Source organism: Protopterus annectens, chromosome 7.part0 (assembly GCF_019279795.1).
Source record: "Protopterus annectens isolate FY-2018-M chromosome 7.part0, PAN1.0, whole genome shotgun sequence".
Taxonomy (NCBI): domain Eukaryota; kingdom Metazoa; phylum Chordata; order Ceratodontiformes; family Protopteridae; genus Protopterus; species Protopterus annectens.
The window spans coordinates 1,193,219,604-1,193,232,046 of record NC_056739.1 but is presented as its reverse complement, the minus strand read 5'-3'; positions in this window follow the sequence as shown (position 1 = coordinate 1,193,232,046).

Here is a 12,443-nt window from a genome sequence, read left to right as displayed (position 1 = left end):
ACCCTGGCTTATGACACCCATAATAAATCCACAAAAATCAAACAGACAAAAGGTACAACCATGCCATTCACAAGCAAGGATCATTATTGAGTAAGTGATCTGCTGAGAGTCCACATCTGCTATCTGAATTCTTTCAGTGGTGCTGTGAATGGTGTCTCTGGCATGCGTGCAAAAATTGTGTCAGTGTATGCAGTATTATACAATAGCATACTTAGGAAGTGGTTGCAGCAGGGTGGCCACTATTATGTGCGTCACTCCCCAGCATGCCAACTAGTGGAGACTAAGTAAGACAAGGAGTCAGTGGAAGATTCCGCAATACAGGATAATTATGCCAGACAGTGGCAGGTACAGTATGCTGTGGCACTAGCAAAGTGGCATCAAATTGCACAGAGCTTCAGAACATATTAGACAAGAGTAAAGCAGATACACTACACTAAATGTGATGCATGCAAAACCAACACTAGGCTGTGTGTAACCATGCATAGGATGGCCATGCTGTGTGTCAGACATAGACAACCCAAGAAACAATGTACAAAGGGCAGAGCACAGTTATTACATTCACAGGTGGGGAAGGGACCACAGGAGTACATGTCTTTCACAGTGAAATCTGTTAATGCTGAGGGCTATGAAAGTATAATGTGCTGTTGTATGTCCTGTTAATGTTGGATGAGCTTTAACATAAGGCTGTCCATGAAGGGCCAGTGTCAGTAAGACTGTGTGTTGTGTGTAATGTACTAGGGGCTGTGGTGGACTGACTATGGGCCTGTTTTGACACAGCCTCTGCAGTAGTTGCAGCACTATGGCTTGCTGCACTGAAACGTTCTAAGGCATGAACGGCAGGGGTATCAGCATCATGTGCACTCCCACTCCCAGGAGCTGTACTGGATATATCATGACTTTGGATAGATGTTGATGTGCTGCATGACCATGAGTGATGTCTGCTATGTGATGTGCCAGTGATGAAACTGCCATGACCATAGCTATATCTGCTCCTGGGTGTAAACACCTCCACAACAGATGTAGCCATTGAAGTGCTAGCAGTGCAGGAGTGGGACCTTAGTCATCCACAGCTACTATGGCTGCCATCTATGGATTTAGTGGTGGACTAACTTAGAGGATGCCCCATCACCCCTGACAGGTGAGTCTGAGAGAACATGGCACATTCCAGTATGTGAAACAAGGGTATGAATGGAGAGATGATAAAATCGGCAAAATGAGAGAAGTATCACTGGAATCGAACTCATCCTCAAGCCCTGCTGAGTACCTTCACAAGGTGGGCCCTGTTTTTCACAAAATCTCACCAAGACAACACTGATATACAGACTGTATTTATCACGGACAAAAATAGGTTAAAAAATAAAGAAGATGGCTGGGTGTACAAGTCCCATGATAAAAAAGTGCCCAATCCTAGTAGGCATACGGGTACCAGGACTCAAAAAAATGACAGTGTAGAATCCTCAAGACTTGGAAATATTCCTACAATGGGGCTAGGCCAGGCCCAGGGGGGGATACCCCCCCCCAGTTATAGAAGGAAGTAGCAGTCCACAAAAATCACAAAAACTTGTAGGCCAAAAAAGAACCATACAGACAATAGAGTGGACTATTGAGGATAAGAAAGAAATTATGTATTGTTACTATTATGCAAAAAACCCAGAATTTCCAAAAAAAATATATACGAAAAGATTAAGAGAGAAATTAGAGGAAATAAAAATACTTCCACAAGAAAAACAGTCAAAAGCTTCAAATAAAAAGTTGTGTTCATTAATACAACAGATCTGTGAAAAACATTATATAGACCAAGAAACCTTGTGCTGTTTGGAAAAAGAAGCAAGTGAGGAAGTGTGAAAATTTAAAGAACAAAATTTAAAGATGTTTGAAGTGTATAAAAAAGAAATATGGACATGGGAAAGAAAGAGAGATCTGATATGGTGCAATATTTAGACAAAGGAGAAAGCCAAATTAATCAACACAAAAAAGGCAGCCCCATAGATATTCAGAGAAATATAGTCAAAGGCATCCAGATAGTCAAAATTTCACAATAAAAAGTAAGATCACAAACAGGGAATGTAGAACAGAAGATTAATCAAGTAGAAGTTAAAGAAATAGAAGCTGAAGTTATGGAATATTTGCAAAGTGAAGGATTCAGTGTAGAAAGCCTAACACAGGTCATATCACAACATGGTGGAACAACTAGTCCCCAGAGTAAGGATAAACAAGAGTAGCAGGAGACATCTGAAGAAGAAATATGGACATGGGAAAGGAAAATATATTTAATATAGTGCAGTATTTATGCAAAGGAGAAAGCAAAACTAATCAATGCATAAGGAGCAGCACCAAAAATATTTGAAGAGAAATACAGGCAAAGACATGCGGATATGGAAAATTTTACAATACAAAAAATAAGAAAACAAAGAGGAAAAATAGAAAATATGATTAGTAATGGAGAAGTTAAAGAAATAGAAACTGAGGTTATGGATTACCTGCAAAGTGAAGGATTTATTGTAGAAAATCTAACTCTGATAACATCACAGCAGGATAGAGCAATGGACACCTAAATTAAGGAGAAACCAGTGGAGCAGGAAGCATCTAATCAGTTGACATTTGAAGATACTTTGGAGCCTCCCATAGGAAACCAGTACAAAGGTTCAGCTGGACCTATACAGCAAGAGAAAGAACAGGAAACAGTGGCACCTCTGACAAGTCAATGCCTTGGAGTGATAGGCCAGTGAATTCCCATATGAAAGAACAACAGATGACACAGGGTGAAACAGAAGAGAACGTGGCACACGAAGAAGCTCTGAAACTTTCTATAGAACACCTGCAGGAAATGGTGAACAAAGAATGTGCCCTCAGTTTAGAAGAACATGATCTAAGAAAAGTGGTATTGATTTAATAGAGATGGATAGAGATATTAAGATCAATAAAAGAAATAGACTGCAGAAGGTCAATAAAACCCAAAAAGTTAGAAGTTTCATAAAACAAATGAACACTAATTAAGACTGTCCATAGAGATTCATGCAATATAACAGAAGTAAATAGGATACATTACTGCACAGCCAAATTAATAACAGATAAAGTCCTACCACAAGAACACAGGGTAGTCAGGGAAAGGACAGGGATAAATCGAATCCCATCATGGAGATATCGAATAGAGAAAACTATAAAGTAATTAAGACAAGAAGTGTCACTATTAGAAGAAAATAGAAGAGGGAACAGGTTAACAAAAATACTCAGAAAGACAGATGTGACAAAAGCAATGCACAGTATCATAACAGATCAGGATTTGTCATGCACTATCACAAATAATAAACTAAAAGTATCAGCACAGGCAGAAAAACATAGAAAATACATAGATAAATATAAAGGAAAAGTACAAAATAAGCAATTTATTGATGACCCAAAAAAGTTTTATAGAGAATTGGGAAACAAGGTAAAAGGAATTGAAATACCACCAAAAAAGAAGAAATAGATCCATTTTGGAGCAGTATTTATGAAGATCCTGTGGAACATAACAAAGATGCTAAATACACAGAAGAAGTAAAAGAAAGAATAAGAATTTCAAATGTACATGATATGAAATGGGATGAAGTAAGAGCTAGAGAGATTAAAACAAAGTTAAGAAAAGCCTCTAATTGGAAAACCCCAGACCCAGATACAGTACCTGACTTCTGGCTAAAAGTATTAACATCTTAGCACGAAGATTTAACCATGAGTAAGAACTATTTATACGCGCATCCTGAACAGATACCGGTCTAGTTAATGACAGGAAATAACTTGTCTTCTGACGACATATAAACTATACACTGGAATTGATGCCAATAGTTTATAGTCATTTAGAAGAAAACTCAATTACGGCAATAGAACAAACGGGTAATAAAAGAAAGTCATATGGAACAAAGGATCATTTGTTATTAAATAAAGTCATACTGGAGAACTGTAAAATGGGGAAGAATCAAAGTATGGCATAGATAGTCTATAAAAAACATTTGACAGTATCCCACATTCATAGATAAAAAGTGCTTAAAAATGTATGATACACCCTTCACTGATAAACTACATCACAGTGACCATAAAACAGTGGCAAACCACTTTGCAGTTAAGTCATGGTAAAGAACAAATTATTATTCTAGGGATAAAAATCCAAAGGGGGATATTCCAGGGTGACTCTTTGTCACCACTGCTCTTTTGCCTTGCACTTAACCCATTAAGGTGTCTGCTTAACAGATTAGGTCATGGTTACAATTTGGCTCCCAGAAAGCAACAAAGTATAAAGAGTTCTCATCTTCTCTTTGTTGATGATTTAAAACTGTATAGATTATCAGATGAGGAACTGAAAGCACAGCTGCAAGTTGTCAGAACTTTTTCAGATGATATAAGAATGTAATTTGGTCTTGATAAATGTGCAAAAGCAACCTTTAAAGCAGGAAAGCTGCAGCACCAAGAAAACATCAGTTTGGGACAAGAATATGATATTAAAGAACTTGAGCAAGAGGGAGTGTATAAATATCTGGGAAATGATGAAGGATCAACAATAAAACATGAAGAAATACAAATAAAACTCAGTAAGTAATATTTTAGAAGACTTAAATTAATCCTGAAAACAGCATTGAGATCTAGGAATAAAGTTCAAGCTATAAACCAGTTTGCTCTTTCTGTCCTAAGTTACAGTTTTGGAGTGACTGACTGGCCCCAAAAGGTGTTGGATAGATTAGACACTAAAACAAGAATGATGATTCATGCTCATCAAGTGATTTATAAAAATCAGTGCATAACAAGATTATATATTCCCTGTTCTGAAGGAGGTATGAGCCTCCTTGAAATTGATTACATGTATAGATCTGAAATCGTGGGAGTGCATATATATCTGCTGACCTCACAAGACCCAAACATAGTGAACATTTTGAAACATGAGGAGAATAAATCTAAGATGACTTCCCTTCTTAGTCTAGCAGAAGCACATCGCGTGTCAAGCGGGAATGGAAATCAAGCCAGGAGTAGATAAAAATCAGGCAGAAACTGAATGTGCCAAAAAATAAAAGAAAGAATATAAGGTGAAGGATCAGATGAGGAGGCAAGAAATCTGGAAAATGCATAAATATAGTTGCAAATATGAAAAACTCCTAGAACAACCCAATGTTGATCAGGATCGAATGTGGGAATGGTTAAGAAGTGGTAAATTCAAACCAAAAGATGAAAGGTTAATATTGGCGGCCCAAGATTGTGGACTATGTACACATTGGTCTGCAAAGTCCATTGAACATGTGGGAGAAAGAGACAAATGTAGGTTTTATAGGTTCCTAGGTTCATAGGTAGGTACTAGACTATTGGCCCTAGGGCCTATATAAGCCTAGCCAAACGGTACCCTGGCTTTTGCCAACCAAGAAAATTATTTTCCTGTACCCCTGTCAAGCAGAGCCACAGAAGTGATCCCTGGGGTGAATTTCCTATCTCCCATCCAATCATCAAGATTTTTCTTGAAGAGTGCTAATGAGGAGCTTTGTTTGATATAGATAGGTAGTTTGTTCCAGAGTTTGGGAAGTCTCTGGGACAGGAATCTATCCCTCCAGCATGTTCTGTTTATTGTGGTGACAAGGTTTAGGTCCCTAGAGCATATAGCTCAGAGGGATTGGGATTTCTTTACATGGAGCATGTCCAACAGCTCTAGGTTTGACATAGCTTTGTATGTTAGGCAGAGATCGCCTCTGAGTAGGCGATATGCGACAGAGTAAAGCTGGAGTTTTTTGAGATGGTCTGCATAAGGCATCTGTTTGAGGCCGGTAATCCTCTTTGTGAGGTATTTCTGTGGCCTTTCCAGTTGTTGTAGATGTCTCATGAGATACATACCAAAAGGTGCATTGTACTCTATGATGGGTCTAATGAGTGATGAGTAGAGGGGAACAATGACCTCTTTTTTCCTGGATAAAAAACCTTTTGTGATGAGGTGTGCCACGTAGAAGGATTTCCTGACTACTGTAGTGATGTGATTATCAAAGGAGAGACTACTGTCCACTTGTGTCCCAAGGTCTCTTATCACACTTTCGGTGTTAAATAGACTACCGCCTATGTGGTAGTTTGTGGGTACAGAGTTTTTACCAAAAGGGATGACAATGCAATTTTTGGCATTGAGCTGGAGGCCATGGCTTTGACACCAGGCATCTGTCTCAGTGAGGCCCTTTTGTAGGACGTCCACTTCATTAGGAGTTTTGATTATGGCTCCTAGTTTGCAGTCATCTGCGAACTTTGTTAGTCAAAGACCTTCTATGTTAGCCTGTACTTCAGAGAAGTAGATACCAAACAGGAAAGGACATAAGACTGAACCCTGTGGTACTCCACTTGTCACTGGTCTGAAGTTGGGTTTAGAGTCTGCTACTTTCACAGTGTGGGTTCTGTCAGTGAGCCAGTTGGCAACCCATCTTGTGACATAGGGATTTATACCTAGTTTAGTGAGTTTGTCTATAATTCCATAGTGGGGGATGGTGTTGAAAGCCTTGGCAAGATCTAGATAGGCTGTGTGAACCTCCTTACCCTCATCTATGGCTTTGGTGACCTCTTCAAAGAAGTCTATCAGGTTTAGGAGACATGATCTGACTTTTACAAACCTGAACTGGGTAGGGCCCAGAGTTTGGAGATTACCAATGTTATTGTTTATAGGTTTCGTGATGATACGCTCCATAGCCTTGCAGACCAGACTCATCAGTCTAATGGGGCGGTAGTTCCCAGGGTCCCTGGTGGCTCCCCCTTTGTGGAGTGGTATAACTGTTGCTGTGCACCATTCAGTGGGCACAAAGCCTGAGGTGAGGCTATGATTGAACATGGTACTCAGGTGGGGTGCTAGTTCATTCTGTAGTTCATGTAGAATGCAGCCTGGGATGTTGTCAGGTCCCATGGATGCTGTGTTCTTGGCTTTGGAGAGTGAGTTTTTTACCTGTGCAGCCATGATTACAGGTACTTTGCATTCTTCCAGTATAGAGATGGGCCCTTTAGGGGATGAGAGAGGGGTAAAGTTAGTACTGAACCTATCTGCCAGGATGTTGGCAATATCAGTTGGTTCTGTATATTTAGTGCCATTGTGGTGTAACTCAGAGCAGATCTGAGTGTTGCCATTGAGATTCTTGACATAGCTATAGAATGCTTTGTGGTAGTCTTTAGAATCAGTGACAATTTTGTTTTCATAACTAGCTTTGGAGGATTTTATGAGGGATCTCAGCTTCTTACTGAGGCTGACCATGAAGTTCCTCCAATCATGGGATTTTACTCTTTTTTGCAACAGTTTCTTTCTTCTAATAAAAAACGTAACACAAGAGCAAAAGCAAGGGTCAAATCTTATATTCAAAGCCAGATACTTTTATTAGTAAAACAATGGATAAGCGCTTTCGCTAAAAAATAGCTTCATCAGATCACAATGTTTGCTTAACATAGACAGTTTAAATACTAAAGCACATGGTGAGTACAATTCAAATGAACCAATCATCATCACACATCAATTAGTTCACTTAACATTTAAAGCAGCAAATACAAAAGTATATCAGTGCATTCATTACTGCTACTAATCATATAAAAATATATATATAAAAAACTAACTCCATTTAAAAAAGCGCATCCTTTGAATACAACAAATAATAGTATAAAACTTTAATAAAAGTTTTCTTATTGTTAAAATGCATTATAAAAAATATTTATATATATCTATTACAATTTAAAAATGACTGAATATTCTCATATCTTTATGTGCCTGCGTTTTCTAAGTACAGGTTTGATACAGACTTTGTCATTTAGTCCTGAGCCTCTATCTGCTCTTAGCAAAATAATCCAGTTGTTTTCCTTCTCCTCTGTGTATGTCATTATGTTACCTCCTCTTGCATTAGGTTCTATTACTTCTAGTACCCTAAATTGAAATTCATGTTGAGTGTTGTGTAAGACAGTGTGCTTGGCTAAAGCATTCTGTGTATTACTTTTTCTGATGTTATAAATATGCTCTCTTATCCTGTCACGTAGTGGGCGGTTCGTCTTACCCACATAAAATGATGAACATATTTTGCAAACTGCCAGGTAAACAACGTTAGGTGTCATACAATTCGCATGTGTTCTAAAATAAAATGTTTTACCATTATCTGGATGGATAAATGTGGTATTGCTGTCAATATAACAACAAAAATTACAATGACCACATTTTTCTGTATGTCCTGAACTAACATGCTGTATAGCTTTCTTAGGATAACAGAGGAGTCTTTTTAAGTTGTTTCTGTTCCTATATATAAAAGAGGGTTCTTTGCCAACTATGTCAGAAATCTCTTCATCAGCCTTTAGTATATCCCAATATTTACATATAATATTCTTGACTTCAAATAAGTCTGTTGTATAACTTGTTGCAAATTTGACATTCAAGGGTGTCGAAGAAATATCAGTTCTAATGATATCCTGTACTGGACCAAAATAAGGTTTACCTCTAGCATCACGTGAATTGAGGGCTTCAGTAGTGTATTGATCTATTTCACTAATTTTGTAGCCCCTATTCTTTAATCTATTTCGTAAACATGACAGATCTTTTTCTAAGCCTATTTCTGACGGATTTAGCCTAGAACATCTTAAAGATTGTCCTTTAATTATATTTTTAAAAATGTAGGGTGGGTGCATACTTGACCTATGTAGTAACATGTTGCTGTGACAAGGTTTCCGATATACCCCTGTGTTGATGAGACCATTGTGTAACCTTTCTACATAGACATCTAGGAACACCACTTTCTCATAGGAGTATTGCATAGTGAATTTCAAACAATTTGTCAAGCTATTCATGATACTTAAAAACTTCTCTAAGTTATCTACTGTTCCATTCCATAGAAAAAAGACATCGTCTACAAATCTACGAAAGAAGATGACATATTCCTTAAAAAACTTTTCTTTAAACAAAACTTCTTGTTCCCAAAATGCTAGAAACATGTTGGCGTAGCTGTTGGCACAAGGAGTGCCCATTGCTATGCCTTCATGTTGCTTAAAAATCTTATCATCAAACATAAACATGTTATTATAAAGCACAAGTTCAAGAAAATGGACAATCAGATCTATCAACAATTCAGAATAGTCACTACATTCTTTTAAATAATTTGTGACAAAAGTTAAACCTAGTTCATTGGGTATTACCGTGAACAAGGACTGTATATCTAGGGTGACAAAATAACAAGCATTAATATTGTCACAATATGTGATGCATTCATAGAGGTCTACCAAAAATTGCTTTGTGTCACGTAAGACAAATTTATTTTTATTCAAAATGGGTCTTAAATGCTTCTCTATGAATACTGATAAATGTTCAGTAACCCACCCTCTTCCAGATACAATGGGCCTCATTGGTGGGTTACTTAAGTCTTTATGTAACTTAGGAAGTCCATAAATTAGAGGCAACATTGGTTTCTCAACCATAAGGTATTCATAGGTATTTCTATCAATTAGATTACTTTTGTAAATATCAGTAAGGGTATCAGATACATACCTACAGGTGTCATGAACATCTGATGTATTGATGATACCATAAAATTTGTCTTGTAACATATCATGCATAGCATTCATGTAATGTTCTTTGTCCAGGACAACAACACCAGAACCTTTATCTGCTGGCCTAACTACAATATTCTTATTTAATTGCAGGTTATTCAAGCTTTTTCTTTCATTGAATGTTAAATTATCTGATTTCTTTAATTTATTATATGTCTTAGTTTCATAGTAGTGATGCAACTCTTCCTCAGTTACTTTCAAAAAAGCCTCTACTAGAGGGTGATTTACAGGTACATAATCACTAAGATTCTTGAATATAGGGCCTTCTCTGACAGTACTATCCTTATCCCTGAAATTATATTTCAACATTAAATTTCTACAAAATATTCTTAGATCCATGATTGTATCAGTAAGGCAGCCAGTTGTCTTCGGTATATAATTCAGACATAGTTGGCAAAGAACCCTCTTTTATATATAGGAACAGAAACAACTTAAAAAGACTCCTCTGTTATCCTAAGAAAGCTATACAGCATGTTAGTTCAGGACATACAGAAAAATGTGGTCATTGTAATTTTTGTTGTTATATTGACAGCAATACCACATTTATCCATCCAGATAATGGTAAAACATTTTATTTTAGAACACATGCGAATTGTATGACACCTAACGTTGTTTACCTGGCAGTTTGCAAAATATGTTCATCATTTTATGTGGGTAAGACGAACCGCCCACTACGTGACAGGATAAGAGAGCATATATAACATCAGAAAAAGTAATACACAGAATGCTTTAGCCAAGCACACTGTCTTACACAACACTCAACATGAATTTCAATTTAGGGTACTAGAAGTAATAGAACCTAATGCAGGAGGAGGTAACATAATGACATACACAGAGGAGAAGGAAAACAACTGGATTATTTTGCTAAGAGCAGATAGAGGCTCAGGACTAAATGACAAAGTCTGTATCAAACCTGTACTTAGAAAACGCAGGCACATAAAGATATGAGAATATTCAGTCATTTTTAAATTGTAATAGATATATATAAATATTTTTTATAATGCATTTTAACAATAAGAAAACTTTTATTATGATTAGTAGCAGTAATGAATGCACTGATATACTTTTGTATTTGCTGCTTTAAATGTTAAGTGAACTAATTGATGTGTGATGATGATTGGTTCATTTGAATTGTACTCACCATGTGCTTTAGTATTTAAACTGTCTATGTTAAGCAAACATTGTGATCTGATGAAGCTATTTTTTAGCGAAAGCGCTTATCCGTTGTTTTACTAATAAAAGTATCTGGCTTTGAATATAAGATTTGACCCTTGCTTTTGCTCTTGTGTTACGTTTTTTATTATATATTTACTGGTTGTTTCCACAAGAGCATTTACCAGTGAGAGCAGTATCTTGGTTTTTTGAGTTTCTTTCTTGTGTTGTAGAGTTTGTTTATACCAGGGGACCACCAGATTGGCTTCCTTTTTTTGGAGGATAGCATCTTGGTTCTGTTAGGATAGCATGATCCATGTACTCGTGTAAGTGCTTATAAAGTGCAATTGTATAGGATTCAGCAGTCTTATCCCTATTGTCCATCAGCAGAAACTGGAAACTGTTGCACACCTTGTTGCTGGCTGTGACATACTAATGGCAGAAGGACTGAAAGGCATAATAATGTGGCAAGACTGTTGCACTGGGGATTGTGCAAACATTATAATATTGAAGTAGCTGAAAAACACTGAAAACATAAGCCACAAAGCATCACAGAAAATGATGAAACCTACATCACATGGGATCACCCATTACCAACAGTTCAAAAGATAAATGTGAGAAAACCAGATATAGTGAGCCATGAAAAAAAGACAAAAGTAGCATTGATCATGGAAATCATTACACCCAGTGACTACAGTGTCTTGCTTACAGAGAGACACAAATTCATAAAATATCAGGATTTACAGGCAGAAAGGAGAGCAATGTGGAATAAAGATACTCAGGCAGTTCCAGTAGTAGAAGGAGCAATGGGTCTTATAAAAAAGAATCTACAATTGTATTTAGATATGTTACCAATACATGTAACTCCATATGAACTGCAAATGGAGTCATTACCGGGCACATTGTGGATGTTGTGAAGAGCACTTCTGGCTGACATCAAAGATTGAAACAATACTAATTTCATGAACTTTAACCATACTTTGATTTAGGAATGGGACCCATTTCCATCATGGTATTAGAAACCCAAAAGATTTGGAGAAATTAAGAAAATGGAATAGTTTATCCAAACAATCACACATATCGGACATTCACTCCCTTAGGCCATCTCATATATCATGCATCGCCATCCCTAACTCTGCCATGGCCATGGTAGTATTAACCTGTGCCTCCATAATGGATCTGCACATACACAGTGCTACAGCCACTGACACACCGACTTCAGGGAGAGGCACTAACCATGTCTCCAGCGAGCAGTATTAACCCCCCCCACCATGGATCTGTCTGTTCAATTTGTACAAATTAAGGTTAAACTCATTATTGTTTCTGAATCATTCAGTTTGTGTGATGTGAATACCTGCTAGCCATCAAGCTCAAGTCTCCTCAGTCCTGTGCACACATCTTGGTCACTGTGCTATGCACTATCAAGGCCATGCCTCCGGGGGGGGGGGTGTCTGTAATTTCACATATAACCTTCTGTACATGGAGTCACTATACAGCCTGCTTTCTGAACAGCATACACAGAGATACAGGACTGTCATGTTTCACACCTTAAAGTGCCATTGTAAAGCATAACAATACAGTAGCTATATTATCTATTATTAACTTAGCCTGCCATCCTTTGCTTAAATGAGGTGCCCACTGATCTACTCAAATTGTTGGTTCTCAACATATAGTACATAGAAGTACTGCTTTTTCCTGTGATTCTTCAAGGTGAGACATCATGGCTGGAGAGGGTATGGGTA